General features: G+C 39.7%; 1 protein-coding gene across 6 annotated transcripts in view; it reads left to right on the top strand.

Annotated features, from left to right (window-relative positions):
• ERC1 (ELKS/RAB6-interacting/CAST family member 1) overlaps positions 1-26232 on the top strand; it is a 490300-nt gene that overhangs the window by 249367 nt on the left and 214701 nt on the right. The window lies entirely within an intron of this gene.

Raw genomic sequence — 26232 nt, 5'->3', positions numbered from 1 at the left:
AAGACAGGGTGTAGTTCTGCATTTACATTGAACACGGAGACAATATTTCAGTGAGATATTCCTTTTAACCAACAGACTATTTATATCATTTTGTGCTACAGAGCACATGAAGTTATAATAAGTGCCAAGACCATAGATAAAATAGTTGAGAGCAATAACGCTTCCTGAAGATATGATACTTGATCAATAATTCTCAACCTTGAGAAGACTTGTTAAGGAGTTTGACTATTGTTGATTGTGGGTTTTTTTTTTTACATTTTTCTACACCCACACCCATGTTTTTAACTTCCTGTTACAATGTTTATAAACATATTCAGCTGTATATTTAGAGGTAAACATATTTCAAAATATACTTAGAAACTTAAATTATAAGATGTAGCATTTTATAATTTTGTAAATAAAGATGGAAGGTACAGATACAGAAATAGTTCTAACAAGTGAGGTATTCATGCCTTGATTTCCTACAATGTGATATAAGATTTGAATGTTTCACAAAATCACACAAGGTCACGATTTCTGTTTCTTCAGTGATTTTTTATTTTCCATTTTTGGTTGAGTCTCTGTGATTTATAATACTTTCATTGGTAGTTTTCCATGAATATAATTCCAGTACCATGCCCATCACTCACATACCCAAATTTCCTTTCTTTCAAACGTGTCACACTCCCCAGCTCCCCACTCCCAAATGGTGGCGATCAGTTCTTCTCTTTTGTTGCCTTTGGCTGTTTGTTGCTATCTTGCTGTGTATATCTGTAGGTCCCACATATGCACAAAGATCATTCTGTATCTATTCCTTTTCTTCTAACTGACGTTACTCAGCAAGTTATCCTCCTTTTCCGTTTCTTTACTGGAGAAACATAAATGCTAAACCCATGAAAAAGTTTTCATTGAGAAGGTAACATGGATATTATGGAGAGTCCTGTTGATCAAACCATCAGTACTCTTGTGGGTGAAGGTACTGTAATCTCCACTGTAATCCTTTTAGACACGTAGATATAGTTAGTTTAGTGTCACATGAAAGAGAAACCAGGTTTTTTAGTAAACCCTGAGAATCTTCATCTTTTCACACATGAGCATGTTTCAAGTGCATTCTCACAAATACCTTGTTCACTTTCTTTTTTTAAGAAGGGTTTCTTACGGTGGGTGGGACGGGATGGTTGGGTACTGGGGTGGAAAGAAGAGACTGTTGGGGGCAGCTCCAAGGCTCTCAGGAGTGCAATGCCCCGTATTTGTCCAGAGGACCATGTTCACGGATGTATTTGACCCCACAGCCATCACGAATGAGCCACTTCTCAGGCCAGCTGTCTTTAAACTCCTCCACATTACACTTGGTCAAGCCCCTCTTGTCAGAGATGTGGATCTTCTGGCGACTAGGAAACTTGAATTGGGCCCATTGCAGAACCTCAGTCACATGTCCGTGTTCTTCAGTTTGGTGCAGAAGGATGTGATGGCTTGATCAATGTGAACTCTGGGTCTGGGGTTTTCAAAGACCTCCCTGATAGCTGTTTAAAACCTGAAATTGGGGTCAGCATGAGAGCGTATAGGAATGTTTAGCACAGCAGGTAGGGCGTTCGCCTTACAAGCGGCCAACATGGCCGACCCGAGTTCGATTCCTCCGCCCCTCTCGGAGAGCCCGGCAAGCTACCGAGAGTATTCGATATGCCAGACACAGTAACAATAAAGTCTCCAATGGAGACGTTACTGGGTCCGCTCGAGCAAATCGACGATCAACGGGAGGGCCTTTACCTTTTTTTTTACTGCCAAGGACTATTTCCAGGGACCCCCACGACAGCCCATACAAGGCGGTGTAGGCTGCCCAGGAGGCGGCTTGCTGTCTGCAGCCTCTGCCAACCAGGCCCCACAGGGCAGAGGCTCTTTCTTTTGGAATGTTTTTTAGCAGACTGTGAAGAGCTTGGGTAGCAAAGTGCTTCAGAGAAAGGATAGGCACAACATTGTTGTAGGATGAGTATTGTACGTTTTAAAATATTCCTTGTTTCATTTTCAAAATGTTTCTAGTTTTTCTTGTGTTCTGGGATCATTACTTATTGATAACTCTTACAAATCAGCATATAAATATTTGGGGACTTGATAGATAATTTTTTAAAAATCTAAAAATACGTTCCATAGTCTGTCTCTTTGTTTGCTTGTTTGTTTTGGTTGTGTGTGTTTGCTTGGGGTCCACATCCAGCAGTACTCAAGGCTTACTCCTGGCTCTGCACTCAAGGATCATTCTTGGTGAGGCACGGGGGACCATACAGGGTGTCCAGGATATAACCTGGTTTGGCCTCTTGCAAGGAACACGCCCTGCATGCTGTGCTCTCTCTCCAGCCCTGTTTTATGTTTTTCTAAGCTACTGATATGTAAGCTGGTAATGATTTGCGTTTTTGGTAAGTTTATTTATAATTTAATTTTTATTTATTTTTATTTTTTGGCTTTTTGGGTCCCACTTGGTGATGCTCAGGGCTTGCTCCTGGCTCTGCACTCAGAAATTATTCCTGGTGTTGCTTGAGGAACCATACGGGATGCCAGAGATTGAACCTGGATCCAGCATGTGCAAGGCAAACACCCTACTGCTGTACTATTGCCCCGGCTCTACTGTAATTTTTAGATAAATATATTTATTGACAGAAATAATAAGCAAAAAGTTCCAAATTCCCATATACTCCTCCCTTCCCCTCAGTTTTAACACCATCTTACTATTTGTTAAAGCTGATGATCCAGTTTTAATACACTGTTAGCTCATAGTTTGCATTTTATTTTATTCTTTGGATTGCAGTTTTAGTTGGTTTTTGATAAACATATAATGTTGTATATAATCCATTTATAGTATCACTGAGAATAGTTTCCTTTTTAAAAATTATATATATAAACGTACCACACAGAATATTTCCCTTTAAAACAAAAATGTCCTGGGCTGCATAAACATATCCTGGGCTGTCTCTCTTCATCCCTATCTCCCAAGTTCTAGAGTTTTTTTTTCCCCCCCACTTCAGTATTTTTGCCTTTTTCAGGATGTCAGACAGTTGTAATTGTACATTTTGTCACTGTCACTGTCACAGTCCTCCCGTTGTTCATCGATTTGCTCAGGCGGGCCCAGTAACGTCTCCATTGGAGACTTTGTTGTTACTGTGTCTGGCATATCGAATACTCTCGGTAGCTTGCCGGGCTCTCCGAGAGGGGCGGAGGAATCGAACTCGGGTCGGCCATGTTGGCCGCGTGTAAGGCGAATGCCCTACCCGCTGTGCTATCGCTCCAGCCCACACCTTTCATAGTGTGTTTAACCTTTCATAGTGTGTTAACCTTTCATAGTATGTTGACCTTTCATAGTGTGTTTAAAGTTGATGCTGTACAATTTCATGTTGAATAAGAAATCTTGCATAAATACAGTACCATTTATTCCCAATACTTGCTCTTTGGTCACGGTCACAGTCACAGTCCTCCCGTTGTTCATCGATTTGCTCAGGCGGGCCCAGTAACGTCTCCATTGGAGACTTTGTTGTTACTGTGTCTGGCATATCCAATACGTCACGGGGAGCTTGCCAGGCTCTGCCAGAGGGCGAAATACTCTTGTTAGCTTGCCGGGCTCTCCGAGAGGGGCGGAGGAATCGAACTCGGGTCGGCCATGTTGGCTGCGTGCAAGGCAAACGCCCTACCGCTGTGCTATCGCTCCAGCCCCTGTACATTTTGTAGCCTTTTCATTTAGCCCCCACACTTAAAGTTCTTCAGTTTTTTGATGGCTTGATGGCTTCTTTTGTTTTCTCTCCAAATAATCCACTGAATGAATGTGCCACTTTATTTCATCACCTTTTGAAGAATATCTTGATTACATGCAATTTTGGACCATTATGAATGAAACATTTTTATAAACAACCATGTGCAGATCTTGGTCTGAATATAGGTTTTTCAGTCCCCACTACCTGGGAGTGTGATTGCTGAATTCAATGCTAAGACTATATTTAAGTGTGTAGGAAAATGCCAAACTATCTTCCAAATAGCTATATACAGTTTGCTTTTAGTTGCAAGCCTTTTTCTTTCTCTCCTTCCTGTTTGTCTTGTTTTACACCATTCTGCTTCTCACTACCTATCTGAGCTGTGGAGTGAAGTAATGCATGAGATCTGACGTTTGGATTTTCAGTGGTGTAAGGCATGACGAATTTCCTTTTATGTTTGTACTTTTGAAGCTATAGACCCTTCACCCACTGTCCCCACCTGCTCTTATCTTCTGTTCTCTATATTTTTTCTGACTTCTAACCCCACCATTAATTGTTCTTATAAGTGTTAATTGTCTTCACCTAGGTAATTTACAGTTGTTTGAAATATCTTAACTTGGTGATGCTTTTGTTGGCTGTGAGCACTAGTCCTGTTATCTTAGGTCCAAAAATGGTGTCTCTTGGCAGAATTTAGTATCTGAAATGAAACTGCTCCCAGAGCTTATAGGAGGTATTTACATCTTTTGATTTTTCATAGAACAAAGTAAAGTTATTTGAGAACCATATTGCTTATGAAAATTATGAATCTCTTTTTTTGGAACAGGGCAAAATGCCCAAAGGAAAATTTAGTTTGGTCACCATATTATTTGACAGTTCCCTCTCAACTCATGCTGTTACTTGTTAGTAAACACCCCAAATTTTAGAGAAACTGTATGACCAGTGAAGGGGGATGCCTTGTAGCCTCTGTTGGCAAAAGTAGAGAGAGGGTCTAGAATCCCATGGGGTTGACCCACGGGCTCCATTACGTTTCCTTTGTTCCTTTCTACATTGGGTTTTCTTCTGAAGTTTCTTGTCACTCAAGTCTTTGCAAATTTTGTGTTTTATTGATGGCGAGAGTCAGTTTTTGAACAAATGAGCCCCAAGAAAAAAATTGTTCTTAGAAATATCTAGATTTTGGGCACAATATCTTCAGCGGTGCTACCATGAACTTAAATTTTATGTCATGGGCTGATTTTTTTATAGTTTTGAAAAAATATTTTAAATATCTTCACTGATAATCTTGAGTAAATCTTGATAAATTGGAGAGTGAGTTTACTTTCTGAGGAGCCATTTGCAAGTAGATCTGCTGGTTAAAAGTTTAAAATATAATTTCTCTAACTTTGTCTTAGGATTCAGTGTACTGAATTTATATCTATTCCTAATGTATATTTAAAAAATGTTTTAAGCAAGTGTATAGTCCATCCTTTCAATATAACTAAAATTTGGGTGAGTTCTGAAATTGTTTTTAACCACACCTGGTGGTGGTCAGGGGTGATGCCCAGCTTTGTGCTTGGAGGACCATGCATGGGGAACTGAACCTGGGCTTCCTGGGTCCAAGGCATGCAGCCAGTTCATCTCTCTCCAGCCCCTGAGTTTTTAGTTTTTATAATGATGATCATTTTTCACAGTACCATTCTGGTATTATTTGATTTGTATGTTAGAGTATAATTTCTGACCCTGGAAGATTATAAGGATTTACCTCTAATGTGCTAGATATAGATTATTTTTTATTAAGAAAGAATTTTTAGGTTTTCATTTTTTAAATGCGTAATATTGTACTATTATGTTTCATGAGGGCTGGAGTGATAGCACAGCAGATAGGTTGTTTGTTTTGCACTCGACCAACCCAGGTTCGATTCCTCCTTCCCTCTCGGAGAGCCCAGCAAGCTACTGAGATTATCCTGCCCTGCCTGCATGGCAAAGCCTGCCAAGCTCCCCGTGACGTATTCATTATGCCAAAAACAGTAAGAATAAGTCTCACAATGGAGATGTTACTGGTCCTACTCAAGCAAATCAATGAACAATGGGAGGACAGTGCTACAGTGCTACGTTTCATGAGTGCTTTTTTAAAATAAGTTTTTATTTTAAAAGTAGTTCACAATGTTTCATTACATTTAATGTTCAAACACCATCCCACCACCATTAACACCTTCCCACCACCATATTTTGAATATTTCCATCCCGACCCTCAATCCCTGCCCCGAAGCAGAACTGAAATGATATATTTTATGGTGTTTGTTATGAAAAATCACTGAAGATGCTACAGAAAAGTATCCTTAGAGGAAAGAGAGTGAAGATTGCTGCATTTCACTCAGGGTTATTTAAGCCCTTCTATAAGAGATCACTAACCTGTTAGAGGTTGAGCCTTGTTTGCTTGCATATATACATATACATATATGTGTATAGATATATACAGATATATATATATACATATATATATAAAATATATGTCCCTCTAAGATTGGTTGCCTCCTCCTTTGAACTCCATCAGATGTGGTGCAGTATTCTTGGAGTATGGGTAGGGTGTGTAGTATAAAGTGTTGCGTGGCTGTGAATGTGGCCACACGGTCCAGGAATAGGTTCATGGGTGAGACTCGTCTCGAGCATGTGGAGAGCATGATTGTGGTTGAGTTCTGGAGGTTTTCAGCTGCCAGGGCTGGTTCCCTTGGGGCAGGGACGGCTCTCACCCATCCCTTCTGAGATTCCTCGAGTGAGAAGCCTGGCACAGGGTTCCGCGGCATGGTTATGGCGTGTGTCATGTTATGCTTCCTTCTGAAAGAGAGGACATGTGACCTGGAGGGTTGCTGATGACGAGATTATCTGGCGCGAGCCAGAGGTGGCTTCTGGGTGTGACTGCTTGAGTTGCTGGAGACATGGATGCTGGCAGAGGATCTCTGTTCCCAGTCCTGTTGAACCATGAGTGCTTTTATTTATTTGTTTATTTGTTTGTTTGTTTGTTTATTTATTTATTTATTTATGCTCAGGAGTTGCTCCTGTCTCTGCAATCAGGAGTTACTCCTGGCCATGCTCAGGGGACCATGTGGGATGCTGGGAATCATACCCGGGTCCGCTGCATGCAAGGCAAATGCCCTACCCACTGTACAATCACTCCAGTCCCACATTTATTTTTGAAAATTTTGATTTTTATTCATTTTTCAGGTTTTGAAACTTTAGTTCTTGAAACCGAATTCCAGCAATTAAACCACTTAAAAAACAACAAAAATGCTAATCTGAGTAAATGCATTTTGTAGCATGTACAACTGCTTGGGCTAGCTTGGGTTTGATTTCAGAAACATTTCCTTTTCTTTCCCTGCCCTCCTGACAGGAATGGTCTAATTAGTAGTTCTAGATTCTTTGAGGTGAAAGTGTACAGCATAGTCATTTAAACCTGCTTTGTCTCTCTTTTTTTGCCCCGGTTTTGGTGGGACAATACCCTATCGTGCTTAGGTACTACTCTTGGCTCCGTGCTCAGGGATAACTCAGGGCTGCGCTTGAGGGATCGAACCCAGGTCACCCACCTGCAAGGCAAATGCCCACTGTAACTGGCCCCTGTAAACAGATTCTTAAGAAAAAGTAGGCAAGAGAAAATGAAGGATATTTAATATATTCTTTGTAGAATATGGAAGCATCCAGCACAATAAACATCCAGGAAATGTCTAGTAGTAGTTAGTAACTGCATTTCAAAAAAAGATGGCGAGGGGGGCATAAACACTTTAAATAGAAAGCAATATTTATTCATGAGCTTCTTGCTCACTTGGCAGATCTTTACTTCAGTGATTCTGTTGTGGTCGTAGGCGGTGATGAACAAAGTAGCTGCAGTTCTTTCTCTGAGAGATTAAAGTTCACAAGATGACACAAGACAATTAAATGTGGTAATTGCACTTAATTGCAATTTATAACAAAAGGCCACAAATGGTAAAAGGTTTTCTAGACAGTAATTTTGCTATCGGAAAGGTTAGAACCTTTCAAGATTAAATGCTCAGGTAAGATCCTAGTGGTGGTAACTTTTAATATGGGCCTGGAAGAATAAGAACCTTGTCTTGTAAGGAGTAGGGCCGTTAGCATGTTATGATGGCAAGAAGGTGAGAAAGAGCTGGACACGTATGAGGACTAGTGTGCTTGGGGGCTGGAAGTGGTACCAGACATACAGGCCTTGTGTAAGCAGTGGCAAGAATTGAGTAGGTTTTGTAGAGTGCTAGAAGTGATTCAGGAGGTTTAAGTGTGACATGACTTCCTCTGATTTGTGCCTGGCTGCCAACAGAAACAAGAAAATTAGACCAGTAATTAAGTAGTCTCAGCCAAAAGTCTTTAAACCGGGTACACATATACCTGGACATGCATGGACATTTTCCAAAGTATACATGGACATGACTCCTCAGCTGCCAGACACACTTTACCCTCAAATTCATCTGCCTAAAAAGATGTTGACATTCTCTTTTTCCCTTTTCCTCTTTCTCAAGGGTGTGTGTGTGTGTGTGCGCGCGCACACATGACATTATAGTAGGAAATTTCTCCTGACTCTTACTTGGTTCCTAGTCCTCTCAAACCAGTGATAAGGAATAATTGTAAATAATGTTCTTGAGAAAATGGATGAGAAAAGTCAGTTTTTTTTAATCTTTGTATTTAATAAATTTGAAGGACAAACTAATTTAGTTTGACTTATGTTTCTTCACTTTCAAATTGTGATCTCAGGCAAATTACTTTTCTTCCATCAGAACTGATGTATTCTACAACTCAGTTGTAGAATAATGTTACATATTAAATTACGCACTTAATAGACATATACTAGTATTTTAAAATCATAGATTTTTTCTTTTTACAAATTTTATTTTATTAAAGCTCCATGATTTATAAAGTTATTCATAGTGAGTTTTAGACATACAACCTTCCAGCACAAATCTCACCACCAGAGTGAACTTGACTCCAACAGTGTTCCCAGGTTTTCTCCGATACCCAACTCTCCATCCTGCCATCTTGACAGGCCCCTTATTAAGTTCACTTGGTACAGCTTGGGTCTCATGATTTCAGTGTTATTGACTCTGGTTTGGATATTTGCCACTATCTTTCCCTAACAGCACTGATGTATCTGAATCCCCTTCGTTCTTATATGTCTTATATGCCCCCACTGTTCTTATATGTCTCTACTTCTCCCCTCTCCATTCAAGAATTATAGATTTTAGATTTAGAGTAGTCTATTTAAAAGTAACCGTTTATTTTAATTTGATTTATTTTTTATTTTAAATCAAGGCACCGTGATTTACAAAGTTGTTCCTCACTGAGTTTCAGGCATACAGTGTTCCCACACCAATTCCATCATTATCATTAGTGCAACTTCCCTTCACCCGTTTCCGAGTTTATCTCTCACCTTTCTGTATCTGAATTTCCCTCTTACCCTTCCAAACTGTCTCCTTGACAGGCACATTTTTGAATGTGGTGATTGTCGTTTGTATCCAGTGCTTTCAGCTTTGTTTGGTTCTGTGATTCAGATACATGACACCTCTGCATCACCCAGGCCTCATTCCCATCACACCCTCCCTCTCCCCCCTCCCCACCCCCTGCCCCTGGCCATCCACCTCTTCTTACTTCATGCCTTCAGTGATACCTGGGTATTGTAGATGTCCCCCCCTTTGATATCTTGTGTTCCCTTGTTCCGTTTTGCTTTGTACCACAGATAAGTGAGATCATCCAGCATTTGTCATCTTCTGACTTTGCTTAACATAAAAAAAAAACAGTTCCATCCAAGTTGCAGTAGATTTTATGATTTCATCCTTCCTTGCAGCTGTGTGATAGTCTATTGTGTATATATACCACAGCTTCATTATCTGCTAATCTATCTTTGGTCCCCGAATTGATTTCAGATCCTGGCTATTGTGCCGAGTGCTACAATGAAAAATGGTGTACATATGTCCTTTTGAATGAAAGCTTTTGTGTCCTAAGAGGAGATACCAAGAAATAGAATTACTGGGTCATGTGGTAGCTCTCTTACTTCTCTGACAAGCCTTCATACTATTTTCCATAGGTGTTGAACCAGGCAACATTCCTACCAGCAGAGAATAAAGAAGTCCCCTTTGTACTACATTCCTGCCAATGCAGACTGCTTCCATGTTTAGTAATATGTGCGTTTCTTAACCTGTGTGAGATGGTGTCTTATTATTGTCTTGATTTGGATTTCTCTGATAGTAAACACTGAGAAGCCCTTTTTTTAATTGATTTTCTACTGAGTTTATATAGACTCAAAATTGTTTTATCATTGGTGCATAATATATAATTAGAACATTTTATGCCAAGTAGACAAAAGAGCTCTGTTGTTCATTGACTTGCTCGAGCAGACCCAGTAATGTCTCCATTGTGAGACTTGTTGTTACTGTGTTTGGCATGTCGAGTGCGTCATGGGGAGCTTGCCACGCTTTGCCGTGTGGTGAGATATTCTTATGTACATCATTTTATTGTTTTTTTTGTTTTAGTTTTGTTTTGGTTTCTGTTCCTTTTTTTTAGGGGGTGGCACTCCCAGCTGTGCCTAGGGCTTACTCCTGGCTCTGTACTCATGGATAACTGCTCCTGGCAATGTTGGGGGACCCTATGGCATGTCAGGGATTAAACTGAGATATCAATGTGCAAGGGAAGAAATGTACCTACTGATAAGCACTTTTTAATGTACCTATTGACTGTCTTCTTCAGTCTCACAGACAATTCAAAGATTGTCTGTTTATTTCCTCCCCAATTTTGTATAGGGCTTATGGGGTGGGGGGTTGTTGAGCTTTATATATCTTGGGTATTAAACCATTTTCTGATGTATTGAGTAAAAATATTTTCTTCCATTCAGTTGAGTGACTTTTAGTTTCTTTCACCATGCAGAGACTTTTTAATTTGATGCAGTCTCATTTGTTTATTTTTGTTTCTGTTATCTTTGCCACTGGAATAATGTCATTGAAAATACCTTTGGGGTTCAAGTCTTGGAACATCCTGTCTATATTTTTGTCAAAGCAGTTCATGCATCTCAAGGTCTCTGATTCACTTTGAATTGAATTTTATATCTTATTAAATATAGTCCAGATTCATTTTTTCACATATGATTATTCAGTTTTCCCATAACCATTTGTTAGAGTTTATTGTTATTCCACTTCACCTACCAGGTCCCGTGTTGAAAATTAGTTGACCACCGATCTGAAGATTTGTTCTTGAATACTTGATTCTAACCTATTGGTTAGAAAATCTACCTTTATTCCAGTACTATACTGTTTTGATCATGGTATTTTATAGTATAGTTTCAGGTTACTTTTCACTGTCTTGTTTCAGATACCTTAATAGTTTCTTCTCAGTATCTGTTTGGGTGTATTTGTGATTTCATTCAAACTTTGTCATTTGAATGTCAGCTGATTTTGGGTTGGGATAGCATTGAATCTATGTAATGATTTAGTTAGGATGGTCTTTTTGATATTGAGTCATCCCACCCATGAACCTGTAATATTTTTTCCATTTTCTATGGTCTTCTCTTTTTAAGTGATTTACAGTTTTTAAGATTTAGATCTCGCACATCTTTTTATAAGTTGATTCTTGTATAATCACCAGGTGGCCAGGTAGATCCCACAGCTCTCTCTTGCCGCCTGTTTTCAGTGGTCTCGTGTGCTTCCCCAACCAGAACAGTGATGCCATGGGCGGACAAGGGAGGAAACGAGGGCTATGCTGGTTGGTGTTCAGTTGCCATTTATTCCATTCTCTCAAGTGCCATTCTAGTCTCACTAAACCCCTCATTCCAGTCTCCTCCTGTTCCCCTTGCTAGTCTCTCTGCACTCCGTCTCACTGCCTTGGTCTCTCAGTCTCTCACCAACTCCCTAAATTGGGGGTAGCACAATCAACATATCAAAGCCCTTCCTGATCACCCATCAGGCTCAAGGACAGAATGCCCCTTAAGGACTTTTCTCCTTTCCTTAGACCAATAACTTAATTGACATCTTAATTCTACTTCTTAATATTAGCTATTTTGTATGGACACAGTAAGAGATACATTGAGCTTGTAGGGTGGCTCTCCTGGGGGCATCTGCTATAGATCTCAGAACTACAGTGCTCGGGCCAGATTAATCTTTTCTAACCCCAGCAGGGTCCTGATTCAGTTGTTACTTTTTGGATCATGACAGAATTTGTCCACGACCATGCTCTTAACTTATAGTTAAGTATTAGTGGCTCTTTAGCCTGGCCCATTTTGATGCCAAGGTAGCTCACAGCTTGCCCTGGGTCCATCCAGTCCCTCGTCAGGACCCTGCTTTTGGGTGCTAGGAAGGAAGGGCAAGTGAGGCTTAAGTCAGGAGAACAGATGCCCAGGAGTGAATATCATTCGCAGTCAATTAACTCCCAAGTTACAAAAGCATAGCATGAACTGTCTTCTTGTGTCTATACAAAAAGGGCATTGCTCTGAATTAACTATGCAAAGGACTTAAGGAGAAGAGAAAAGCAATATGTACAAGTTAACAGAGTTCTGATTAGGAGATGATAAAGGTGATTGACTGGTTGGGGAAGCAGAACACAAAGAGGATACAAATAAACACGGAGGAATGGGAGCACTGTGATAGGAGTAACCCAGTAAACCTAAGCTGCTTGTGGCAAGGCAGAAAGGACAAACCAGTGTACTCCTACAGATTCTTAAGTATTTGGTTCAGTTTTTTGGCCTTGATTTTGAATAGCTGCTTTTATATCTTTTTCTTCTATTATTTGCATATAGAAATGCGAGATTTTTGTGTGTTGACTTTGTTGCTTGCTACTTTGCTGTATTGGTTTATTATTTCTAGGAGCCTTATAAACTTTACTGACCTAATATTTGGTGACCCTACATTCTTATGTTGATAAGAGTTAGTACTTCTTAATCTGTTGTTCCTTTAATCTGTAGTGTCCATACCTATCTCTAATTACTTTCTTTACATTGTATAATGTTCTCCCTTCTGAAATCCGACACGCCATTTCGTCGGTAAAGAAACAAACAGCCCCCAGCCCAGACAAGGTCAGGCCTGAACACCTGAAGAACCTGCCGTCAGTAGTCATCAATACACTGGCTCGGCTCTTCACTCGCTACCTGTCTGAATGCAAGGTTCCGTCCCAATGGAAAACCAGCAGGACCGTACTACTGTTCAAGAAGGGAGACATCCATGACATTGGCAACTATCGCCCGATCTGCCTATTGTCTGTCATCTACAAGTTGTTCACTCGAGTCATCCTGAATAGGATTGGCAGAACACTAGATGAAGGACAACCATGCGAGCAAGCAGGGTTCCGCAAAGGATTCAGCACCATCGACCATATCCACACGATAACCAAGCTCATTGAGGTTTCTCGGGAGTTCAAGATGCCGCTCTGTTTAACGTTCATTGATTTAAAGAAGGCCTTTGATTCTGTTGAGACGGAAGCGGTCATTGAAGCCCTAGCCAATCAGGGCATTCAAGCCCAATACATCAGGATCCTCCATGAGCTGTATTGCGGATTCACTACCAGGATCTCACCATTCTACAAAGAAGTGATCGTTGATGTCAAGAGAGGGGTGCGGCAGGGTGATACCATTTCACCGAAACTCTTCAGTGCCACCCTCGAGAACATCATGCGACGACTGGAATGGGAAGGAATGGGAGTGAAGATAGATGGTCGGCAACTACACCACCTCCGCTTTGCTGATGACATTGTTTTAATAACACCAAACATCAGCCAAGCGGCACAAATGCTAGCCGACTTTCACCGTGAGTGTGGAAAGGTAGGACTACAGCTGAATCTTACGAAGACAATGTTTATGAGAAACAGCCTTGTTCCTGATGCCCCATTCACTCTCAATGGAACAACCATCTCTGAATGCAACATCTATGTGTACCTAGGTCGAGAGGTCAACATGACAAATGACCTGGCACCCGAGCTGCGCAGGAGGAAGAGAGCGGCTTGGAACGCCTTCAAGAATGTCAAAGAAATAGCTAAGAGGACGAAGAACCTCCGGCTCCGGGCACATCTCTTTGATTCCACTGTTCTTCCTGCATTAACATATGCCTCAGAGACCTGGGCCCTATGCAAACAGGATGAGAACGCTATTCAGGTCTCCCAAAGAAGAATAGAAAGAGCTATGCTTGGAATATCACGTTTCACTCAAATGAGAGAACGAATCCGGAGTTCTGACATCTGTCCACGATCAAGGATCAGGGACACTGTCTCGTTTGCCAAGGTGTCAAAAATCAGATGGGCTGGTCACGTAATGAGATTTAAAGACGACCGCTGGACTAGAGCTGTTACCGACTGGATTCCACGGGATGTCAAAAGACCGTGTGGCCGCCTACCTACCAGATGGTCAGACTTCTTCATCAAGATCATGAACGATCGGTTTGAGGCTCTTCATGTTCCCAGAGCGAACAGATGCCATTGGGCTACACTAGCACGCGATGGGGACAAATGGAGACGTTACTGGCGCCCGCTCAAGCAAATCGACAACTAACGGGAAGTTAAGTGATTAAGTGATTAAGTGTATAAAATTTGGTTCGATACATGTATGGCTGTCTCAGCTTTTATTTTGATTTGCCATTGGTGTATCTGATTGATTTTTATCCTTTCACTCTGATCTTGTATTATCTTGGGAATTTAGTTTTGTTTCTTATACACCCACCTACTCTATGCCTTTTGATGGGAGAGTTTAGTCCATTAACATTCAGAAAGGTTATTGATGTAAAAGACTGTGTTGCCGTTTTCTGTGTGGGTTGTTGTTCCTGCAATTGGCCATTTGCTTTTTGTGGATGGCCTTTTAATAATTCTTGCAGGATTGGTTTAGTTTTAACAAATGTCACCAGCTGTTGTTTGTCTAAGAATGTTTTTATTCCTCCCTCAAATCTAAATGACAACTTTGTAGCATAGTGGACTCCATGTTGAAAGTTTATTTCATTAAATACTTTAAATATGTCATTCCATTCTTTTTTGCTTGAATGCTTTCATATGGAAGATCTGTTGTGATTCTTAAGTTATTTCCCTTTGAGTTGAGGTTTTTATTCTCTCTTGATGTTTTAAGTAATCTGTCTAACTCTTTGGTTCTTGCTATTTTAGCTTTTTTTTAAGTATCTCTTTGTGTTGTTCTCTTTGAGTCCATATTTTTCATGTTCTCTGGGCCTCTTGATTCTGAGATAAAGCCTCCTTCCAACACTAGAGAAGTTTTGAGCTTTTATCTCTTTCACCAGTCATTCTTCCCCCTTCCTTTTCCTTTCTTTCTGATATTCTTATAACTTGGAGATTATATGTCTTTCTCTTACCCATTAAGTATTTTGTATCAATGCCACCTTATTTGTTGTCTTCAGTTTTGCTGTCTTGGTTCTTTGCATTTAAAATTCTGATACTTTAGCTTTGTACTGTGTTCAAAACAACTTTTATTTTAAGAGCATGATAGCCAGAATGAAAGCTCAATATTTGGAAATCATCATTTTTTTTGATGTTCGATGATTTTCAATGAGAACACTGATTATTTCCTTGAAGGGAGAGTGTGCAGTGCCCTAGCTCCAGTGCTCCTAAACTTTTAGCTAATAGCAACTAGCAGAAAATCTCATATCACATCTTGTCCTCAGTGTTAAAAATCCTCAGAAGATTTATAAAGATGTGAAAATTCAGAGCATTCTTTAGGACAGAAATAAATTGTGATCAAATTAACAGGAAATCTCTTTGTGAATTTTTTTGTTGTTGTAAGACCGCTCCTGGCTGTGTGCAGAGGCTGCTGTCAGGTAAAGGAAGTCCAGGCCTCTCCTCGACAGCACATGCTCTGCCACTTGAACCATATCCCCTGCCCCGGAGAATCTTTCTGATCCGACCTATTTCCTTCTAGTGGGACTCATACTTAAGATAATTACTGGTAAGTGTAACATTTGGTTTTCGAGGCTATTTTTCCCTCTCCCTTACCAATCTTAACAATAGATTTATAGGGGCTAGAGCAACAGTACAGTGGATAGGGCATTTGCTTTGCATGCAGCCGACCTATATTCGATCCCCGGCATCCCCAGCAGGAATTCCTGAGCGCAGAGTCAGGAGTAACCCCTGAGCACTGGCTGAGTGTGACACACAACCCCCAAAAAACAAATAAATAAAAGAAGAAGAAAAGAGTAGATTTGTAGGGCTAGAAAGATAGCTCAAAGAACGAAGTGCATAATTACATGTAAGAGGCCCAGGTTCAATTCTCAGCTTTGTATTGTCCACTGAGCACTACTAAGAGAGAACTGAGCACCACCACCAGGAATGCCTTTTCCCCACCCCTACTTAGAGATGCAATGTTAGTCACTTTGTTTCCTTTTATATAGTGCTGTCATGGGCTCGACATTTGTAATTTATAGAAGCTTCTTGATAAATATTTAGTTCTTTTTTTTAAAGATACAAGTCTTAAACTGATTTCCTCACTGGTAGTAATACGGATTTTTAAGGTGAATAGTATATATGCCTCAGAGACCAACATGCATCTCACAAACATCTAACTCTCGGATCATTTAGTATGATAAGAATGTCCAGTTAGTGCTTATAAAACAGTGTACCGATTTCTGTTGAAGTCGGCATTTGGGTAAACGGGAAGATCGAAGCTATTGTTGTGTTGAAGATATATGTGTATATGTGTGTGTGTTTGTGTGTTACATAGGTGTAATCAGATAGTAACGATGAGTCATTGAGATAAGCATATGGAAAGTAAAACTTCCATGTTCCAACCACCTGAGGAGGTGTGACATTAAATTCACAATCATTTTCTCTTTGCCATTGTGTGATCAGTTCAGTATTTAAATCAAGCTCTGTCAAAAGGAAACTCGCAGGTTTCATTGTCAACTCTTGCTCTAATGTCAGTGAGTTTGAATCTCCTTTGTTATGGTGACTGGTTATGAAATAAGTCACTTGACAGACCCTGAAGTGAGACTGCTGGAAATACGTCATGTCTGCCTTCATGGTGACAGCTGGCTACAAAGCAAACCCCACCAGAGCCATTCTGCAGTTGACAAGGGACTTCAAAGGCCAACAGGGCTGCCACTTCAAAGAAAATTCTGCCATCTCTGGCTTGTTGAAAGAAGAAGTTAAATGGCTGTACCCTGCCATAGCAGAAACCTCTGTGTTTAGACTTCTCCTTCTTTTGATCTTAGCAAGATGTATGAAATGGGCTTTAAGTTAAAGGAATGATAAAGTCTGTAGTAATGGCAACCCAACATTATTCGCATTTCACTCTCTTTATTAATGGAAATTACCTCAAAATGTTCAAATAAGAAAGTTAAAAAAAGCTTCAGAAAACGGGTGTTCAACAGAACACTTGAAACACCCTGTTAATGTTGTAGCACCTTCTTGCATGTGAAATCAGAGGATAAAGGGAATAGTTACTTTTCCCCCCATCCCATTCCTCTTTGTAATTTTTGTGTCCTTTAGTAAAATTGGATTCTGAATTCTAAAATATATAATTTCATGGCCAATTTGTACATTTTAAACTGGCATTTCTCCCTTTTTAGTTAACTATAGTTAAGCTTTTGAACTACTATTACTATATAAAATTTTATTCATCTGGATTTATTGGACACAATATTGAAACAATTATGTCATCTTTATATTACAGAATGATTTTCAAGTTTTAATTAATGAAACTTTTAGTAACAGATCAAATATCAGCATCTTGAAAAGTACCAAGGTTAAGTAGACTTTCTTTTAGAATATTAATAGCACTCAAAATATCCTTTCGTGTACTTTGAAAAAGAAAAAAATTATAAATAATGTGACAGTAAAAAATACCAAGATTTTGTATTTGACAGGCAGTCAGAGGGGATTAGCTGGAAATTTAAATTATTATAAGTAAATGGAAAGACATTTTCTTACTTCTTTTTTTCCTTTCACCTTTTGTATTATGTAAGGCTAAAGTGTAAATACGTCTAGATTCTTTTGCCCTGATATTTTTCTATTTCTTTAAGAATTTCCCCCTAGATGATATGAAAAAGTAGCCTTGTCAAAAAATGCTTGAAACAACTTCTATAATTTTGCCAGGTGAGGTCAGTAGATAACAACTAAAGGCATTCAGCTGGAAGCCTGAGGCCCAGGGCGTGAGCATATGCCAGGCGGCAGGGCCACAAGCGGAACAAGACAGAACATTCTGTAGGACAAACCAGAACGCTCTCTAATGTGAGCAGTTCATAACCATAGTGCTTAAAATACCGCAGTTGCATTTCTGTTTTTGCTTTCAGTTTCTTCCTCTGGGATTTGAGTTTTATAGAAAATAGTACATAATTGCCTTGTCGTTGAAGGTCAGGAAATATCTGTGTTCTTAAGTGTAGGCTAGATTTTTTCACCATTTTCATAGAAAAGAAGAACCACCCTTTTAAAGTATTCAAAAGTTATAATCAAATGAAAAAATTAACTGTGGTGGAAAAGAAATAAAACCTTGACACACTCCCTAAAATTGAACCACATGAGTGCCAGAAGTTTGTAGATACTGGTTTTCAAACTGGACTTTTTTGGGGGCGCAGGGCGGGGACGGACTTTTGGGACACACCAGTGATGTTAAGGGGCTGTTCCTTCCTTGGTGTTGGGAAGTTGTTCCTAGCAGTGCCCAGGGAACCACGTAATGCTGGGAGTTGAACTGGGGTCACCTGCATGCAAAGCATGCGCTCAGCCTGTTGAGCTATCTCTCTGATCCTAAAGCAGATGTGTTTTTTATACTTCGGCCTAAACTGCTTAACCAGTGCTGCAGAGGGAAGCTCTTTTGGAATCTATGTGGCAGATCTGTAACAGACGATATTTCGTTTCCTTTAATGAGTCCTTGTGGTGGTTGGCCATTATTCTGTTATCTCCTACTGGGACGTTTGATAAACCAAGTTATTGACGAATGAGACAGTCATCCAAAATATGGCTGAAGGTGAAGTCATGAGAGCCAGATGGCTTCCCACTGATTTTTATATGCAGTTTATGTTCTCCTTGGCTGCACCTTCCTGAATGTATTCAGTGTAACTGTTTTCTTAGAGAAATAACTCGCAGCAGGATTTATCCTTACATAACAGATAGTGTTTGTGTGTGGCTGGTTCTATGGTCTGTTATGGCACTCACTTGTCTTTTCCTCTTAATCTTCATCCTCTTTTATAATTGAATAAAGAGGCAATAGAAATAAGTGTAAAGTGCAATGAAGCAGAAACCAAGTAATGCACATTCTATTTTTTCCTTTGCTTGCTAGCTGTGAGATAGGGTAAGCTTCCTAATTTTGCTAAGCCTCTTAGACCCACACCTATACGGAGTAAATATTAACCCTGCAATTGTTCTGGTAGCCTGGTAAAGGCAGTATCAAAAGTTGAATTGGTATAGGCCAAAATAATCTTATTTGTGTATGATTATCAGTTTCCTGTGTTATCCTTTGGTTGTCAAACATTAAGTCTTTTCTTTTTCTAAGTTTAAAAAGGTGTCATCATTTCTTTTTAATTTGGGGGGAGAGGGGGTGTGGAGTTCACCCAGATGGACTCAGAGCTTATTCATGGCTCTGTGCTGAGGAATCGTTCCTGGTGATGCTTGGGGATCATATGTGGTTCCCAGGATTGAACCATTGTCAGCTATCTGCAAGGCTAGGATGTTTTAATCCTATATTCTCTCTGGCCCCAAATATGTGTCGTTTCTTACAACCATCTTTCAGAAGATATATCTGAGTAATGTGTTTTTAAGACAAAATGTGTTTTAAAATAGTACTGTTTATTTCTAGGTAGTTTGTTTAATTCCCCCAATCTCTATCTCCAGGAAGGCAGATAAAAATTTCTCACTAAAATGCTAGTAAATTTTTTTCAATATCAAGTATTATCAAGTCCCCTGTGGGAAAGTTAGCCATATTCTGAGAAGTGGTAAAAATCATTTTGTAAATTCCTCACTAATAGAGCACATTAATTCAGAATGTCATTTGGTGACTTAATTTGTTCTCACAAATCTTTGACTTATTGGAGAAATGCAGCATTGTAGTTTTTTTTTAAGTCAAGAAATCTTTGACTCAGCTACAGAATTCTACTTCAAGAACTGAAAGAGGAAACGAAGAAACGGAGATATATCCCCTGCTGATGGATTGGGAGAACAAACATTGTCAAAATGGCAATACTCCCCAAAGCATTATACAGATTCATTGCAATACGTCTAAGGAAACCCATGACATTTTTCAAAGAAATAGACCATTCACTCTTGAAATTCACATGGAACAGTGCCCTCCCCCCGCCTCCCATGGAATAGTTGGGAGAAAGGAAACGGGAGGCATCACCTTCCCCAACTTCAAACTGTACTACAAAGCGGTAGGTATGAAAACAACACAGTATTGGAATAGAGACAGACCTGCGGACTAATAGAATAGAGTTCAATATCCTGACATAGATCCTCAAATATATCATTTAATCTTTGATAAAGGCTTAAAAAATATGAAGTGGAGCAATGAAAGCCTTTTCAACGAGTGGTGCTGGGAAAAGTGGGCAATTACATGTTGAAAAAATGATCTCAGACCTCTAACACCATGCAGAAAAGTCAGATCAAAATGGATTAAAGACTTCAACATCAGACCTGAATCTATAAGATACATAGAAGGAAATATAGGCAAAACACTCCATGACATTCAAGCTAAAGGCATCTTCAAAATGAAACCACTCACCAAGCATGTGGAAGCAAATGTAAACAAATGGGCCTACATTAAACTAAGAAGCATCTGCCCCTCAAAAGAAATGGTGATCAAGATACAGGAATAACCTCTGGAATGGAAAAATTATTTACCAGATACTCATTTGATAAGTGATTAATATCAAAGATATATATAAATAGCATTTACATATAATATATGAGGAAGAAAACATCCAACCCTGTCAAAAAATGGGGAGAAAGAAAGAACAGAAGCTTCCTCAAAGAAGAAATTCAAATGACAAAAGGCACATGAGAAAATGCTGTGCATCATTAGTCATCGGGGAGATGCAAATCAGAACAACAGCGAGATATCACCAGACACCACAGAGGCGGGCACAGATCCAAAAGAACAAGAGCAACCAGTGCTGACACGGATGTTGGAAGAAAGGGACTCTCCATCGTTGGGAGGGATGCTGACTTGTAAAGCCTTTTGGGAAACAGTGTAGATTGTATAATCAAAAAATGGGTGGGAGATACACCCTCTCTCACCTTCTGCATTCAGTGGTCAGGGACTGCTTCTCTCACCCTGAACAACCGATGGAAATGGGCAGATGGAGGAGGAAACAAGGGCCAGGCTGGTTGGCGACCAGTTGCAGTTTATTTCAGTCTCGTCTCCCTCTGCCTCCTTCCAGTCTCACCCATTCCCGTATTCCTCTCCCTCCTCTCTCCCTCCTCCTCATGCCCATTCTTACAGCCTTAGTTACAGTCCAAAATCATGTGGGGTTGGGCTAGCAATTACACATAGGTGTGGTTATATGATCAACAGATGTAAAGTCTTTCCCTCAGAGGAAGCTTCTTCTAGGACAAATCCTCATCCAGCAACGTGATCCACTAAGTGCAAAATACCATCTAGGGGTACATTTCTCCTTTCCTTAGATCAATAACTATCTAAACCTTTATCTTAATTCTACTATTTAATCATATTAGTCATTTTGTATGGACACAGTAAGAGATATATTACGCTTATAGGCTGGCTGTCTTGGGGACATCTCGCTGTAGATTCCAGACTACAGTCCTCAGGCCAGATTAGTCCTTCCTAAACCCAGCAGGGTCCTTATCCAGTTGTTTCTCTTTGGATCATGACAGAATTTGTCCATGACCCTGCTCTTAAACCTGTCCCACTTTGATGCCATGGTAGCTTGCAGCTTGCCATGGGTCCACCCAGTCCCTTTGTCAGGACCCCGCTTTTAGGGTGCTAGGAACTAAGGGCAACTGAGGCTTAAGTAGAGAAAATATGACTGATGTCCAAGAGTAAATATTATTTGGAGTCAGTTAATTCCCAAGTTACAAAAACATAGCATTAACTGTCTTCCTGTGTCCATACGAAAAGGACATAGCTCCAAAGTAAACTATGCAAAGGATATAAGGGAAGGAGAAAAGCAAATTTTCACTTACAGATACAAAATTCAGAGTCCTTAGAAGTATCTGATCTTGCAAGTCATAATACAGTCTGATTTGGGGATAATGATGATTCAAACTAGAGGAAGCATGGCACAAGATGAGAGATTATAGATAAACACAGAGAAATGAGAGTGCTCAGGAGCACTGTGTTGGGTGTAACTCAATACACCTAAGCTCCCTTCTCAAGGAAGAAAGGACAAACAAATGTTATCCTATAATAACATACATAAAAAACAAAACATAACTAGAAGTTGAGCTCTGATTGGACCCAGCAATAAATACCTCCTCTGGAAATATAACCTGGGGCCCCCAAGACACAGCAGAAATGCCATCTGCACTTCTATGTTCATTGCAGCCCTGTTCACAGTAGCCAGAATTTGGAAACAGCGTGACTGCCCATGAATAGACAACTGAGTAAAGGAACTTGACACATCTATATAGTGGAATACTACACAGGTCTTAGGAAGAATGAAATCATGAAATTTGCATAAAAAATGAATGGACATAAAGAATAATCATGCTGAGTGAAATGAGTCAAGAGGGACGGATACAGAATGACTGCATTCATTTGTGGGATGTTAAAAAAAGATAGTATGAGACTAAGGGGCTTGGAGGACTGGTCAGTGGTTGGAAACTTGCCATAAGTGTTGGGGGAGGGTGAAGAGGAGGACAGGGGGACAGAGGGAAGTTAGGACAGAGAAGGGACCAGTATGACAATGATAGTTGGAAATGATCAATCACTCTGGATAAGAAATGAGTTTTGAAAATAAGTAAAGGGAAGGGATATATATGATAACCTTTTTGTATCTGTTTTGCAAGCCATTATGAAGAGAGAGAGAGAGAGAGAGAGAGAGAGAGAGAGAGAGAGAGAGGTACCTTTCATAGAGGCAGGCAGAGTGGGGGTAGGGGTGGCAGGAGGGAAACGGGGGATATTGGTATATTGGTGGTGAGAAATGTACACTGGTAAAGGGACAGGTGTTGGAATATTATATGAATGAAATCCAATCTTGAACAAATATCTCACTGATTCAATTAAAAATTTTTTTAAAAAGAGAAAGAAATCTTTGACTCCCAGAGTTAGATTGTAGAAATATGGTTTCTTTTTTATTGGTTGTATTTGAAACTCAGCTTGTATTAGCGTCCCTTTATAAAGTCAGGCATAAAAGATAGCACTAGTATCTGATATTTGTTAGTACTAGGTTAACTCAATAATCACTTCAAATGGGTGGTCTGAGAGATAGATAAAGGGTAAGGCACATACCTCTCATGCGTATGTCCCCAGTTTGATCCCAAGAAGTAAATAGTTCCCTGAAGATTCGTGCATGTAACTCTGGAGGCCCCACGCATAGCTCAAGTGTCCTGGATAATCCACAATATCTCATCACATTGAACTGCCCAACAGAGAATCACCAGGAAGTTGGTTCCCTGATGCCCCGGTCACCACTTGGAAGTACCTTCCCCTTCCAAGAATATAAAGGTAAAGGTAAAGGCCCTCCCGTTGATCGTCGATTTGCTCGAGCGGGCCCAGTAACGTCTCCATTGGAGACTTTGTTGTTACTGTGTTTGGCATATCGAATACTCTCGGTAGCTCCAAGAATATAAATGGAATAGAAATTTATAATCAATGCTATCATGTTAGCCTGATAAAGAGTGTCAGTGTTGTGGTCTCCACTGTCCCTAGGTTCCCTTTTACCCTCCACTTCTCCTTAGCAAACTTGCCTGTATGGGCCAACTTTCAGGGTCTGTTATTTTTGACCATTCTTTATTCCCTTACTTTGTTCTTTGTACTTTACATAAGAGGGATCATTCCTTAGTTGGCCCTCTCAGTCACTCCATTCAGGATACCCTCCAGTTCCACTCATGTAGTGAACTGCAAGATCTCATCTCTTCTTATAGGTATATAAAATTCTGCTCCGTATATATGTACTAGGATTTCTTTATCCACTCATCTGTTCTTGAGTATCTTGTTTCCAGAGTTGGGGTAATTAGAATGTGCAATTATGAAAATAGAATTGAAGGTTTTTTGTTTTTGGTTTTGGTTTTGGGGTTGTTTTTTTTTTTTTTTTGGCTTTTTGGGTCATACCTGGCGATGCACAGGGATTACTTCTGGCTCTGCACTCAGGAATTACCCCTGGCGGTGTTCAGGGGACCATATGGGATGCTGGGAATCAAACCTGGGTTGGCCATGTACAAGGCAAATGCCCTACCTGCTGTGCTATTGCTCCAGCCCCCATGAAGTATATTTTTTAATTAACTTTTTGGTGCTCTTAGGGGAGATGCCAAGAAGAGGAACCATTGGAAATTCTTCGTTTTGGGCAAAGTCTTCATACTCTTTCCCATAGAGACTGGACCAGTTGAGAATCTGATCAGCAGTAGATGAGGATTCTTTTTCCTTGCATCCCCATCATCATTGGTTGTTTCTGCTCTTTGCTCTTCTCCCTATCTGCCAGTCTTGACTTGTATTTTTCTGATAATAAGTGATGAAGACCTTATATGCCTTCTTTGAGAAGTTTGTTTAGGTCTTCTCTCCACTTTTTTGAGGTTTGATGTTTTGGTTGGTTGGTATTTGTTAAATTTTGTGAGAGCTTTATAAATCTTGTATATTAACTCCTTGTCAGATGTGTGGTGAGTGAATATTTTCTGCCAGTAAAATATCTTTTAATTGTAATCATCATTTCTTTTGCAGTGTGAAGCTTTCTTAATTTGATGTAGTCAGATATGTTTGTTTATTGCTTCTGTTTTCTTGGTTAATAACATTAAGTCATGCCTCTAAAGACAATATGATGAAGAGTTCAGACTATGTTTTCCTCAATCAATTTGGTGAATTTGAGTCCAATATTGCAGTTTCAATTCATTTTGAATTAACTTTTACATATTTTGTAAAATAGGATTTCTGATCCTTTGTTATTGCATGTGGCTAACCAATTTTTCCAGCAACTTTTGTTGAAGAGGCTTTTCTTGTTTCACTTTGTACACCTAGTTTCTTTGTCAAAAATGAACTGTCGGGGCTGGAGTGGTAGCACAGCAGGTAGGGCGTTTGCCTTTCACGTGGCCAACCCAGGTTCGATTCCCAGCATCCCATAGGGTCCCCCAAGCACTGCCAGGAGTAATTCCTGAGTGCAGAGCCAGGAGTAACCCCTGACCATCACCAGGTGTGACCCAAAAAGCAAAAACAAAACAAAACCAAAATATGAATTGTCAGTATATCTGAGGGTCTGTCACTAGACTCTCAATTCTGTTCTTTCTTCCAGAACCATGCAATTTTGATACATGTAGCCTTACAAATACAATTTTTTTAATTAGCGAAACATTATGAGGTATAGTTGTAGACTTACAGACTTACAAATATAATTTTTTTTTTATTAGTGAAACACCATGAGTTGTAGACTTACAGACTTTCATGCTTGGGTTTCAGTTATACCGTGCAAGTATAATATAAAGTTAAGAGAGTAAAGTCTCCTATCTTCCCCTCCTAGTCCAGAATTATTTTGGCTATGTTAGTAGCTTTTTACGCCATATAAATTTTTCAGTACTTGGTCTGTTTCATTTAAAGATGCCAGAAGAATTTTTATGTAATTCCCTTGAATTGGTTTAGTGCTGTGGGTAGGGCTTTAACAGTGTTAATCCTTCTGATCCATGCACAGGGAATATATTTCCATTCCCCTGTGTCAACTTCTGTTTCTTCTAAAAGTGATTTATAGTTTTCATTATATACGTCTAACGTAGTTGTCTTTGTATAAGATGAAAAACCATTGCAACCATTCTCAGGTACTGGTTTTTGTTTGTCTTTTTTTTTTATTTTGAGTCCACACCTGGACTCAAACTCAAAAACAGACAAACAAATGATTCTCTGATTGGGGTTAGCTCTTGGTGGTACTGGGGGATCATGAGTGCAAGGATCAAACCTGGAGCTCTAACATGCAAAGCATATATGCTCGGCCTATTGAACTCAGGCACTTAATATTTTTAGGCACAGTTGTGAATGAGATTGATTTTTTTTTTGTTTGTGTGATTTTGGTTTGGGGGTTGCACCTGGCCATGCACAGGGATTATTCTTGTCTCTGCACTCAAGAATTACTCCTGGTGATGCTCTGGGAAACACATGGGATACTGGAATCGAATCTGTGTTAGCTACATGCAAGGCAAGTATCCTACCCACTATACTACCTCTTCAGCCCCATGGGCTGGTTATTTTCATAGCCCTTTGCTACTCCATTGATTGCATATGGAAATACCATGGATTTTTGTGTATCGTGTAGATTGCTACCTTATTGTAATAGGTTTATTGTGTCGAGAGTTGGGTTTTTTTTTTGTTTTTTAGTTTGAATCATTAAGATTTTAATTATTATCTGTGAATAATAGTAGCTTGAGCTCTTTTCCAATTTGGATATCTTTTTCTGTACAGTATGATGTTAACTCTGGGTTAATGATTTATGGCCATTATTTT

The sequence above is a fragment of the Sorex fumeus genome, unplaced genomic scaffold, assembly GCF_029834395.1.
Source record: "Sorex fumeus unplaced genomic scaffold, SorFum_2.1 ptg000036l, whole genome shotgun sequence".
NCBI lineage: Eukaryota > Metazoa > Chordata > Mammalia > Eulipotyphla > Soricidae > Sorex > Sorex fumeus.
This window is presented reverse-complemented; position numbering and strand designations above follow the sequence as displayed.